Source organism: Bos taurus, chromosome 3 (assembly GCF_002263795.3).
Source record: "Bos taurus isolate L1 Dominette 01449 registration number 42190680 breed Hereford chromosome 3, ARS-UCD2.0, whole genome shotgun sequence".
NCBI classification, from domain to species: Eukaryota; Metazoa; Chordata; class Mammalia; order Artiodactyla; family Bovidae; genus Bos; species Bos taurus.
Genome location: NC_037330.1, coordinates 104,803,363 through 104,814,600, shown reverse-complemented (window position 1 = coordinate 104,814,600; position 11,238 = coordinate 104,803,363).

The following is an 11,238-nucleotide window of genomic DNA, read 5'->3' as shown; positions in this document are numbered from 1 at the left end:
AGGAACTAAGAGGTTTGAGGGGGACAGAGATGAGTTAATGGGCAATTTTAGATCAGAGATGTAATGAATGGAGGAGAATCGAATGACACAGCTGCACACATCTTGGGCTTGAGGACTCAGGGAAGGTGCCTGGGGTGGGGGTGGGGGTGCTGTCTCAGCCAAGCCTTAAAGGGTGAGTTGTCACTGGGAAAGGAAAGAATTCAGACAGAGGGAATGGCTTGATCAGAGATCCAGAGTCAAGGGATCATTTGGGTTCCAGAACAAAAAGCAATTTAGCATGGCCAGAGCTCAGAGATAGAAGGATGACCAGTGATAGGGAGGCAGGTAGACCAGAAGGGACAACAATGGGAGAGGGCCAGTGGCTAGGCCAGAGGTGCTGGTGGTGACTCACACGAGAAGGGACAAGGGAGGGCAGTGGGGCTGGAGGGGAAAGGATAATTTCACACATATATTTTGGCTCTAGAGTCATTGAGACTTGGTTGTAGGTTGGACATAAGGAATGAGGATCAAATGATGTCTGATTCTGGTTGGGCACTTGGGCAGACAGGGCTCTTCCCCTGAGAACTCTGACGCAGGGAGAGTCCTGGGGAAGACAGTGCGCTCAGCCTTATGGGCTGACTTTTCAGTGTGTCTTATGGGACCCCTTGAGATTTGGGGGGAATGTTTGGGAACGTATGTATTGCGTGAATGGCATTCCCTGGCGTTGGGCAACATGGTGACCCAGTGATGTCCAGCTGGATAATAAGGTCAGAAGCCCAGGAAGGTGTGGGCTGGACAGGGAGGTCAGAGAAGCAAGAGTGTGGAGGTTGTCACGGAGGTGCTGGGAGTGGCCTGGGGGATGGTGCAGAGTGGGAGGAGCGGGCCACCCAGGTCTGCTCAGGTGAGCACCTCAGAACACCTTGGCACAGGGAGAGAAGGAAGACCAGGACACTGTGGGCTCCTAGAGTTTGTGAAAGGGCATGGTCTTTGAAAGAAATGCCCAGTGCTCTTACTCTTGGAGCCTCAGTTTCTAGGTCTAGAAGATGGGGCAGTAGCACCTATCTTAGATTTGTTTTCAGGGGCATATGAAATTGGAATTATTCCCCGAGGTCAAACTCCTGGCAAGGGGCAGAGCTGCCCAGGCTGTCCTGTGGCACCCACTGACTGGAGGTGGCTGAGCAGACAGTCAAGGAGATCGGAGCCAGCAGAGCCTGTACTGGTTCTGGTCTTGGTTCAGGATGGCAGGACCTCCCTGTGGGGTGTGGCAGGTGTCATCCTTGCTGGGTGGGGACCACAGAGATGAGCTCTCTCCAGGGACTGATGCCCCAGCCCCACCCCACACCCAGACTCAGGGACAGCCCAGCTGGGTCTGGGCTCCAGATGGGTTGCAAAACTGCCCCCACCCTAGGCTGATGGAGTGTGGGTGGCTGCTGTGCGTGTGCAGGTCTGTGTGTGTCCATGAAGCACCATATGCATCTGTCTGTGTGGGCCCATGTGTGTGTGTGTGTGTGTGTAAGTGTAAGTGTGCTGGGAGAGAGGGTGGGCTGAGGGTTGGTTGGGGTCTCCCTGTCTGAGTGTGCACACGTCTGAGCATTTGTATGTGTGTGCGCATGCATGTGCGTGTGCAGGTCTGTGTGTGTCCATGAAGCACCATATGCATCTGTCTGTGTGGGCCCATGTGTGTGTGTGTGTGTGTGTAAGTGTAAGTGTGCTGGGAGAGAGGGTGGGCTGAGGGTTGGTTGGGGTCTCCCTGTCTGAGTGTGCACACGTCTGAGCATTTGTATGTGTGTGCGCATGCATGTGTGTATGTGTGGTAGGAATGACAGTGTTTCCATCTCCGAGTGTGCCCACATGTGCGCCCCGGGTGGTAGAGACCATGCCTGTGTGAGTTGTGTGCACTGCCCGCCTCCCTCTCTGGGTGTGTCTTCCTGTCTTGGCCCACCCCCTCTCTCGGGGTGGATGAGAGCTGGTGTCCCCCTTCCAGGAGCATCTTCTGGGCGGCTCTGCGATGGGAGGGTAGCAGAGCGGAGGGACACTCCCAGCCCTGGGATGGGCTGGACTCCTGCGCAGGGAGCAGCGGGACCACCTCAGAGGAAGGGCTGATCTCCTCCTGGCTCAGGCCAGTGGTAATTCCAGAGACAGCTCTGTCCTGCTGGGCCCCATGAGGAGAAAGCGGGCAGTACCCCTGTAGCCGGGGGTCTGCAACCGGCCCTTCCCCGCCAGCCTCGGAGCCCCGCAGACGCGCCCCCCTCCATGCCCACTCCCTGGGAGGCGTCTGACACATGATTTATTCATAAAAAGCCATTATTTGTGCCAAAGAAGAACTGAGCTGCTCGCTTTTTAAGTGCTGATAATGCTCTCAGCCTCCTTGCCTCTCCTCCTCGCCCCTCCCCTCCTCTCTTCTCTCTCCTCTCTTTTTCCCTCTCACCTCCTTGGGACTTCCCATCCTTTCTGCCCTCTTCCCCTTCTGTTCTCCCATCCCTTTCTTGTTCTCCCCCAACCTCTTCCTGTCCCTCTTCTCATTCCCCTCCTCTTTCACCACACTCACCTCTTCTCCAACCACCACTCCACCATTTGCGGAGGGAGGCGGGGTCACCAGATCCTCAGAATCGGTGGTTCCCAGATTAGGCAGAGCCTGATCCAGCCTTTGGACCCCGGTGTGATCTGCCTTCCACCTCAGCCCCCACCTCTTCAGGGCCACAGAAAGGTTGGGAGGAAGAAGAGCAGGCTGAGAGAGGCTGGGGGGTTTTGGAGGCTGTCAGGATAGCTCCCCATACTAAACGATATGGCTTTAGCCCCCTGTCTTTATTAACACCAGCCCCCCAAATGAACATTCAGTCTAAATAAAAATGGTATATTGGCTATGCAAATGCAGGTTCAGGTTAAGCTCCCGAGGCCTGCTTTTCCTTCCAAGTGCTCCATATAGAAATTATGGAGTCACCAGTATTTAGGCGGTGCCAAGGGAGGCTGACTTCAAGGAGGCACATGGGGCCTCATCGCAGAGCACCTGCAGAGCACAGGAGGCAGCAGAATGAGTATCATAGATGTGAGTGTGCACCCAGACACACACAAGGCTCTTAGAAGCGGACAGCAGAGATCCACATGTGTGTGTGCCCTTATGCCCACACATGCGTGTGTGCGTGCACACAAACACACAGTCACACACACAACCACACATCTATGCCTACAGATGGAGACTCATTCCTCCCCTGATCACCTGCAGTGGGGGCTGAAGCTCTTTTCCCATTCAGATACGTCTTCATTCATTCATTCATTCATTTGCTCCATCAACTTTGCTCTCACAGCCCCTTTGTGCCAACTCTGGTGCTGGGCACCGTGGTGGTGGAAATAAACAGGACTGAGGCACAGGGGGAGGGGACTGCAGCCTTGGACTGGGGGTTAGGAGCTCAGCAGGCAAGGGGTTAAGTCATTTGGCATCCAGAGCTGGAGCCATTAGGCCTCCTAATTATGAAATTATCGAGGTCCTCAGGTGACTGCTAATTTCACACACACTGTTCCTCTCACGGCTAATGAACGCCCGCAGAACCCACGCCTTGTCTTTCCTGCTGAACGGTGACCTGCAGTTAATGAGCTCAGGAAGGCAGACAGGCCGCCGGCTGGGTGGGTGGGGCGCCAGGCCTGGGGAGGGGGCTGCTTGGCCCTCCTGCCCCTCCTGGCTCCCTTGTTGGCTGCCAGCCCCCAGTGAGGCCTTCAGGGCCAAAGCCCAGCCCGCAGTTTCTGCAGGACAGGCGAGGCCAGGGGCTCAGGGGAGCAGGGAGGGTTACAGATCTGGGAAGGGCTTCAGGTCAGATGATCCTGGAATAAGCCCCGAGGGTGGGAGGAGAAATGAAATGCAAAGGGTGGCAGAAAACCATTTCTGCTTGGTTTTGGGGCCAAGTCCGAGACACTAATGAAGGGCTGGGGGTAACCACAGTTTAAGGGGTGGGAGTTGGAGGTGGGGGCACAGTCAGACTGATGCTGGAGAGGGTGATGGCTCAGGGGGAAGGCAGTGTTAATGACAGAGGCAATGTTGACTGGCAAGGAAGCAGGGCTGCTGCTGCTACTGGTTGTGATTTTAAGTTTTCATGTTTTTAAAATTTTATTAAAAAGTAGCATAAAAAAATCACCCTGCAAAATATGACCTTTGGGTGGGTTTGAAGGCCCTATGACCTGCCGTGGGGAGGACTTTGCCCCGACCCCTGATTCGCCAGCCTGGTTGGTGCAGTGAAGGCTGCATGGTGAAGGAGGAGAGCAAGAGATGAGAATCCTGGCCTGCCTGCTGGGGGCTTCTGCTCTTTTCTGTCCCATGTCCTTGAACAAGCTTCTTCCCCTCTCTGTGCCTCAGTGTCTTGGTGAGAAGATAACACAGATCAGACACAACTACAGCTGGGTTTACAGAAGGGACATGGCTGGGCACCCTGGGGGTGGCAGTACTCAGCCTGAGTCCCCAGCAGGGATGCTCCCCCGAGGCAGGCACCCCAGGCTGGGACAGGTAAGGAAACCCCTTTGTTCTGAGTCGTGTGTTGGTGCATAGGGCGCACGGGTGTGTGCATTACTCCATCCTTCTGAAGCCGCCCCCTCTCCCTTGGAAATGAGGGACATCCCAGCTTCCCACAGCTCAGCTGTAGGCTGTCTTCTGACAGCAAGTTCCTGCTCTGCCACCGACTCCCACCTACTTCAGCACCTCAGTTTCCCACCTATTCAAAGGTAGGTAATAAAAGTGTGAAATCACTTTGGATGTGATGAAGATCTCAGAGGTTGTAGCTGTTACTGTGTGGTCTGGGGCTGGCCATTTCTCTCCCCAAGTGCCCAGGGTCTCTCCTGGGCAGTCAACTCCGTGTTGAGGCCAGATGGGGTTGTGTGTGCCCAGCAATGAGAGAAGATCGGACTAGCCCTCTACGTGTATTATCTCATTTGATTCTCAGAACAGCAATATGAGACAGATGCTTTTATCATCCCCATTTTACAGATAAGCAGATGTGACTAGAGAGGTTCAGTGGTCATCACAAAGTCACACAGCTAGAAAGTGGCAGAGCCGGGTCTCGAACCCAAAGCCTGTGGGCCCTTGACTATTGTATTACACCTTTTCTTCACACAGCATATGCCCAAGTACATGCGTGCTATGTAGATTGCCCAACCAGAGATTCCCTCATCCCTGCACCCTGCCTGTGCATGGGCACACAGATGGACGTGTCTACCCTCCCCTGCACTTAGGCATGCAAACCCATACACCCATGGATACATGAACATGTACCTTGTTAGTCAACTTGCAAAAATTCCCAAGTACCGGCCTGCCTGCAAGCAGATATCCACACACAAACATGCAAAGCATACGAGTGCATGCATCAACACATACAAGCTCTATCACGTGGGTACACAAACACGCCCAGGGAAATGTACAGGCACACACTGCATACTCCCACACGCACAGATGGTAGTGTTCACCCATGCACGCGCACTGACACGCAAGCAGGAATATACACAAGAGATATTCTGAAGGAGTTTTTATACCCACGTGCACATATATGTGCAGACGTGTCCTCCACATACAGCATAAGGCACGCGGGCCCTCTCCTGTGTGCGCACAGGAGCAGGAGCACCCAGGCTGGGCACCTTGCTGCAGGGAGGTGAACCACCCTCTGTACCAAGGGTGTGATGGACGGACCCATGTCCTAAGTGACTATCAAAGTGTCGTGGTGTGTGAGGTGCAAACACCAATTAGTGGGGCCTTTGAAAGCATCAGCTTGTTAGAGAGGAAGCAGAAGAGGCAGGAATTGGCATAAAACATGGAGCTATTTAACTACTGTGGGGCGGGGGTATGTGTGCTGTGGAAAGGTCTTTGGGCACAGCTCCCCCCGCCACTCAGCACTTGTTAGTGGAGAAGGACCCTCACGAGGGGCCTTGGCAGGCGGCTTTGATGCTCCTTGAAAGTGGGGGGTGGGGGGCAGCCTCCTGCCAGCACTGGGCTGGCACTGAGCGCGCGGGGGCCGCGCCAACTGGCGATCAATTTCATGCACATCGTAAACCTAAGTGCTTTCTGGAGAGTCAGGCAGATTGCACATAAAGTCCCCCTTCTGTCCCTAGCACACGGGTGGGCGGGTGAAGCAAAGGCTCACCCTAGTAGACAGACCCCTGCCAGGTTGCAGGAGACCTGGATACCCTGGTTCCCAGTAGGAGGTACCCTTGGGGACATGGGGAATTCTCTCAAGAGGACTGGCACTTCTGGGGGTAGCTGGAGATGTGGACATTGTGTGAACCCTGGATCTGCCAGACTCTGCTACCTAATGGCTGAATGACTCTGGGCATTCAAGTTCTCTGATGCTTGGTTTCTTCATCTGTGAAATGGGTTGATATAAGAACTGAATGAGTTCCTGTCTGTAGCATGATATGTCACAAGCTGAAGGACCTTTGAGAATGTGAGAGGTCACATTTGCATTTATTATTATGCTCAAAGGATTCAGGCTTGGAATTTGTCCTGCCCAAACTCCTGTTTATGCCCATCTGCCACCCTTCAACATGTGTGGAGAATCTTCCCTTCTGTCCCTCCCATCAATGCCAGGCCAAAGGGGTGGCCCCTGAATATTTCAAATGCCCTGCCCTTTGGATGCCACGGTGCTTCTGGGGTCTGTACGGAGGCCAAGGTAGCAGGAGGTGGGGGTTACAGGAATGGAAGTGGTGAAGGGGGCTGAGTTCCTGCTCAGCTCTGTGCCTTGTGCCCTGGGCCCCAGAGAGCTGTGCACATGTCCTCTCAGACACCCTCATAAAATCAGTTGCTTTAGCATTTGCCCTCATCCTAACCCTGGAAGCTCAAATCCAGGCCAGGCCCTAGGTGGGGGAGGAATTGCACATTATCCTCATTTTAGGAGCCCGAACAGGAGAGGGATTGAGAGCAATTCTGAAACCAAAACGCCCGGATTCAAATCCTGTGGATGTGTGCTAAGTCACTTAGCAGTTGTGTCCAACTCTGTGACCCAGTGGATTGCAGCCCACCAAGCTCCTCTATCCATGGGATTCTCCAGGCAAGAATACTGGAGTGGGTTGCCATGCCCTCCTCCAGGGGATCTTCCCGACCCAGGGACTGAATCCACGTCTCTTATGTCTCCTGCACTGGCAGGCGTGTTCTTTACCTTGGAAGCCCCAGTTCAAATCCTAGCTTTGCTATTTATAAGCCACGTGATGTTGGGTTATTTATCTCTGACTCAATTTCCTCATCTGTAAGATGGGGGATGATGATGTTTATCTCATAGGGCTGCTGTGAGAAATGGATGAATAAATGTAAATGAAAGCCTTGGAGTAGTACCTGGCACATAGCAGCACGATGTGAAATTTTCCTGACATCATTATTTTTTATTAATACTATGAAATTACAAGCATTGTTCCTGTTTCTCCCGTGCCTTTTTCAAGCCCCCTCCCCACCCCAACTCTTCCTCTTTATAACTACAAAATTAGTGTCAATGTTTATCAGTGATTTAAAGCAACACTGTAACTAGGAGGACAACAGGGTTTCTACAGTTCACAGCTCCAGGGAGTGACTTCCACATTATAATCTCTGCCAGTGCCCCTCCCCGCTGGGATTGTTCAGTACCCAACCTGAGCAGCTGAATGTAGCTATCTTCTCTTCTCTCTGATAAATGGAGCCCTGCTGTCTTAGTCTGCTTGGGCTGCTGTAACAAAGTACCATAGACTGGGTGTCTCAAACAACAAACATTTATTTCTCCCACATCCGGAGGCTGGGAAGTCCAAGATCAAGGTGCTGACAAATTTGATTTTTGGTGCTTCCTGGCTTGCAATGGCTTCCTTAAGGTTTCCTTTTCTCACAAGGACACTAATACCATCACGGAGGGTTCCACGCTTATGACCTCATATAAGCCTAATTATCTCCCAAAGGCCCACCACCTTCAAACACCATAGTAGTGGGTCTCAACATATGAACTTGAGGAGGGGGGCGGTCAGGACACAAGCATTCAGTTCATAATACTTTTCCAGCTAGGAGATCTCATAGTCAGGTACTTATACTGAGTCTGACATGCAGCAGGCACTCAGAAGCTGAATGTGGATGTTTTAATACTTTAATTCTCACTACCACAGTGAGAGCAGAATGTTATCCTCAGACAAGAGATGGGAAAATAACACTCCAAAAGGCCTGTATTAGTCAGGATAGGAAAGGCTATGCTGCGGTAACCAACAACCCCTCAATCACAGTGGGTGAACACAACAAAAGTTTATTTCTTGCTTAAACAAAGTCTGCTGCAGGACCAGGCATCTGAGGGCTCTTGTCCTTCATGAGGGGACTCAGCTTTCCATGCTGCTTTGATCTTGAGGCTCTACCATCTCCAAAGAGGTTGGTTGCTGTGGCAGCTAGAAGATTGCACACTAGCTCTTGTATGCTTTGGCTGGGAAGTGACCATTTCACCTTTATCTCTAGCTCATTGGCCAGAAGCATTCACATGGCCCACTTACCAAGGAGCCTGGGAAATGTAGGAGACCATGTATATAGGAGAAAGAGCGGAGATGATCCTGTGTGTCCAGGCACCAGACAAGAAGGGTTCATGAGCTTAGGGTGGGAGAAGGTTCTGCCAGCTGGGATGGAGGGAAGAGAACTTCCTTGCAGGGGGCTGGAGCTAGGCTTTTAAGAAGAGGGGCAAGATGGATTTGACATGGGTTAGGCAAAGAAGAGAAAGTGGGCATTCCATGTGGGGATAAAAAGTAGTAAACACTTGCAGGTGGAAAAGCATTAAGATGCCTCCAAGGGAACAATGAGAACATCTTGGCTTGAGCAGGTCTGCCTAGGGAGGATGGGGAAAGTGAGGGTGGACTTTCAAGGCTTTATAGAAGAGAAATATTTTGGAGGCAGACTCTGTCGTCTGTTATCACCCACTGTGTGAAAGTGGTGGGGGAAAGGAGCTCTGGTTTCACCTCCAGGTTTCTGATTTGGGAAACTGGGAGATGAAAGTGCCAGTCATCCAACTGGGGAACCCAAAAGGAGAAACAGGCTTGAAAGGTCAGGGTTTGGGCTGCTCTGGGTTTGGGAGGGCCATGGAACACGCAGGGAGGGGCCAGGAGGCAGTGAATAGTTGCGTCCTAAGCGCAGAAGAAAGAGCTGGGCTAGAGCAGAAGGCCAAAGGTGTAGACACAAGTGTGACTGAAGCCTGGGTCGGGGGAGCAGGGCATGGGTTAAATTACTTAAGGAGCTGTACAGAGGGTGAATGGAGAAGAGGAGCTGGGATGGCTCTGGAGGGCAACTGTGAGGCCAGGGCAGAGGTGGGGTCCAGGAAGGGGCAGGCCAAAGGGGTGGAGGCAAAACCCAGAGGCATTGTGTGAATAAGGGAGAGTCAAGAAGAGAGAAGTCAGTTGTTCAGATGCTGTCTGGGCATCCAAGTGAGGTGTGATCAAGGGGGCTGAGTGATGAGAAGGTTGCTGGTGACCTTCCTGAGGACTGTTTCTAGGGCCTGAGGGGTGGTCCCGAAGCCAGCTTGGAAGGGGGTCAGAAGCAAGAGTAGATTGCTCTCCCAGAAGCTTCCCTAGAGGGAGAGGAGAGAAAGGGGCTGTGGAGGAAGCAGTGGGGCCATCAAGGAGAGTATCTCTTTAAAAGGCATTTTATTATTATTATCGTTTTTAAAACAGGAGAGACTTGAATGTGTTGACAGCTAACATGAAGAAGCCAGTAGGGAGGGAGGTGTCAGAGATTCAGGGATCCCTGAGGGTCGGGGGCAGTGAGGAGGAAGTCAGGCTGGGGCAGGGAGTTCAGATTTACCTAGCAGGTCAGCCTCAGGTGGGGAAGGATCAGCCAGGGACAGGGATGGGGAATTACAGATGAGCAGCTGAGGCTAAAGGGTCCCAGGAGGCCAAGGACATGATGGGGGTGGGTGGGGGTGGTATAAGATACAGAAAAGGAGAGGTTGGGAATAAAGGAATGAGACTGAGGAAAGAAGTAGAGAGGGGGAAGAGACACAATAACAGCCAGAGAAAGAAAGACAGAAGGAGAGGAAGCAACACAGAGGAGGGAGGAGAAAAGGCCAAGCTGAGGCTCAGGAGAGGACCGCTGGCTTGGCGCCAGCAAGGGCGCGCCGGGCGGGGCTGGTGGAAAGAATGCATTCCCTTCTCAGGGGACCCTGAGCTAGCTCAGAGCTCAGACCCTCTACCAGGCCTGTCGAGGGCCCAGCCCAGGAGTCCACCTGACTGTAGCCACACAGCTGCCTCCTTTTGGGGGTGAGGAGGGGGTTCTGCCAAGTCCAGGAGCTCCAGCCATGCCCCTCAGTTCCTCAGTGCTGCAGGTCCTGGGCAGAGAGGAGCTTGGTCTTCACAGGGGCCATCCAGGCGGCTGGCCAGCCCGCAGACGTTGGGCCAAGTCTGGACAGGCCCCGAGGGAGATGAGGGTGGCAGCCAGGCCCCTGCCCCTCACACTTCATGGCCCCAGCCCCAGGCCCTGGTCACCCCGTGGGGCCTAGGCCACCCTGACATTCACCTAATTGTCTTCCCGCTTTGATGAGTGGCTCCGCAGAGGCGCCGCCACGGATCAAATTAAATGTGAGCCAAGCAGGCAGTCCTGCTGATGAGACACGGGAAATACCACATTTACATAGCCCAGCACTGGGGCGGGGAGACCCAGGCCCAGAGAGACAAGATCCAGGGACCCAGGGAGAGACAGAAGGAGTCAGAGAGACAGAGAGACAGAGAGTGGGAAGGGAGGGGGGAGATGGCACAGAAGGTGGGCGGGGTCCCAGGTATTGTTGCTGAATGAAAGGCCGCGGGGAGGGGCAGAGAGAAACAGGCACCTCCAGGCAGGTGACCTCCACCCTGCCCAGCTGGGCCAGCTGGCCCCCAGAGGTAGGAAGGGGGCCTGGAGCCAAGAGACAGCTGAGAAGCCCTCCTGCCCGACTCCCAGCTGGGTATCCAAGCAGCTCCCCTCGCCCACTCCAGACCCCACAGCTGGCTTGCAGCTGCCTCTCCCGGCTCATCCCCCGTGGGTGTGGCCAGGAGCTTCCCCTTGGTTCATATGGGGACATTCTGGCCGCATCAGGAAGGGTGTATGTGTGCGTGTGAGCGTTTGAGATGCATGCACAAACGTGACAGCAAGAGTGCGGTCAGGTGTGGCACCTGCATGGGCGCTTCTGTGTGCAGGTGTGTTGACTGTCACTAGTCTGGGCCCTGAGGACATTAGTGAGCTGGGTGTTCCCTCTGCTCCATGGGGAGTAGGTCCTAAAGGCCTAGGGCAACCCGGAGGCTCCCACCCTTAGTCCTTGACTCTGTGCAGGACAA